The sequence below is a fragment of the Pongo abelii genome, chromosome 12 (genome assembly GCF_028885655.2).
Source record: "Pongo abelii isolate AG06213 chromosome 12, NHGRI_mPonAbe1-v2.0_pri, whole genome shotgun sequence".
NCBI classification, from domain to species: domain Eukaryota; kingdom Metazoa; phylum Chordata; class Mammalia; order Primates; family Hominidae; genus Pongo; species Pongo abelii.
The window spans coordinates 41,170,222-41,172,712 of record NC_071997.2 but is presented as its reverse complement, the minus strand read 5'-3'; positions in this window follow the sequence as shown (position 1 = coordinate 41,172,712).

The following is a 2,491-nucleotide window of genomic DNA, read 5'->3' as shown; positions in this document are numbered from 1 at the left end:
TAACTGCAAGTGGAATCTTAGTCATCCCCAGTCTGCCAAGCCATGCCTGGTTGCCCTGAGAAGTTCTTCACGTGACCTCTCCTCTCCCACACATACTCAGGTCCTCTCCTCTCACTTTTGAGCTCCACCTCGTTTCTGCTCACTCCTCCTCCCTCCCACTGGTTCCACTTCAATCCTCCTGTTGTTTTCTTGTACAACATCTCTTACTCTGTCCTGCCCTCTATTTCCACATGTTGATGGAGAAAGCTCACTTTCCAGAGCCATGCAAGCTTAAGAAGGTGCAAAAGAAACTATGCCACTCCCCTGAGGCAGAAAAGCCTGCTGCATTTCAGTAAACTGCAATTTAAAGCAATCCTCCATGCTTTACATACGCTAAAGTCCCCCATCCTGACAAAACCTCTCTCTTGACCACATTTGCCCCTCTCATCCCACCTTCCTTTCACAACCAATCTTCCTGAACCAGCTACTGATACTCACTGCCTCTTCTTTGTCCAACCAGTGGACACTTCTGATCTTTTTCTTACTTAACCTTCTTTTAATGTTTGACACAGTAGACACTTCTTCCAGAACCCTTTTGTTGTCCACCTGCTCTGGCCAGGATTTCTCAATCTTCTTTGTACTGTCCTTCTCTCCTGTTACCATCTTAGAGGTCAGGGATCCCAGCTTTGGCCTTGGGACTCACCTCTTCTATAGCAGGCCCTAGGTGGTCCCACTCAGCGATACACTCAGCAATGGATTTAACCATACGTTGCCCTGGAGTCTTGGGTCCTTGTCCTGGGCTTGGGCCACTCAGGACACACTCGAATATCTCCTGGATGTCCAGAATACGCCATCTGCAAAACTGTACTTGTCCTCTTTCCCCCAAATGTGTGTCCACTGCTTGAACCAGGAAACTGGATATCATCTTAAATCCTCCCTTTCCCACCACCACCATATCCAAGCTGGGGAGCCCCTCTTCTTTACTGCCTCTGAAAACCACACTGTCCCACCATACCCCATGGATCCTGCTTGAGCCCAGGCAGTCATCACTTCTTCACTGGGGTATGACCATTTCCCTGGCCTTCCTATCTTCCCATCTATGCCCAACATGGCTGCCAAGGGGATCTGTCCTAAATGCAAAGTTGGCCATGCCTGCCCTCCCTCCCCTGGCTTGCCTGAAATCTTTCAGGAAGCTCAGAGCTTTTAAGACAACATTTTGAGAACAAGGACCTTTTGCAATTTTACGTCTTCTGTTTTCTGGAGTCCCCAAATTCAGCTCAGCCTTCATGACTTCCGGGAAACTTGCCTTGACCTCATCTTTCCTGTGCGTTCTGTGCCTAGCTAGCAAAATTCTTAGCTGACATTACTTTGATCATGAACTTTGTTGCCTGTGAGTTCCCAGAGGGCAGGCCAAGTCTGACTTGGCTTTGTTGCAAAGTCTGGCACATGATGGACATTCAATAAAGTTTTGATAGAGAGAAAAGCAAAATCTCAGACTTCTCAGCTCATGATGTCCCAGTGAAGAGCTTAAATGTGTGTGTGGTGTGGAGAGAGATAGACAGCCCCACAGTGAGCCCCAAAAGCCCAAGAAGCCACAGTGAGGCCAAGAAACTTTTCAGGCGAAGGCAATCAGCGGGAAGGTGCAGCCTTCCTCCTGATAGAGGAAGTTGTAATTTTTATTATTCTGTCTCCCTGGGACTCTGTTCAAGGAGGCTGCTGCCAGGGCAAGGGAAGGTAGGCCTGTGGGGAGGGTCTGTTTTGCCATGAACATTCTCAAGAGGGTGGTTGAACAGCATAAAAATGCCACATATATGTTGATTGAGCATACAAAATGGATGGCTCTGCCTCAAGACAGAGGGCACATTTTGTATGCCGAGACCTTTCCTTCTGCCTCATCATGCTTGACTTAGTGACACTCTGGTCCCCACCTGGCTCACCGTCTCAGCACTGATGGGCCAGGTATGGTGGTGTGGCAGTTGAAGGTGATGAATGGTTTAGAGCCTTCTTGAGTCAGGCCGCCAGTCCTTGTGGGGCTTTGCCACTGTGTCGCTTCTCAAATTCCACTGACCTGTGACCAGACACAGTCCAAGCAGGCCAGATTCTTTCCTAGTCCAGTACCCACTGGGCATTCCAGGTATAGATGATGTCACTGAGAGGGCAGCCAAGCAGGAGGTGGCACCTGGTGCCCAAGTCTAGCCCAACGGGCCAACTTCTGTTGACAAGGGAAGTTGGTGTCTAATTCACTGTGACAGAACGGAACTCTTGCCAAGTCACTTTTCAGAAAGGGGGAAGCCACTTCAAAATAAAAATAAAGCTGGCTCTACAAAATATGGCATGCCTGATATCAATGGCAGAGGTGACAAGCTCGCAAAAGCTCTGTGAACAATAACCTTCCACAGTATAGACACCAGAGGGAAAGACAGCAGAGCACTTAGCTGGCTTAGACCCGTGCTGGTATAACTGGTCCATAAAAAACTATTCAACAACCACATTAGTAATCAAATTTAAATAA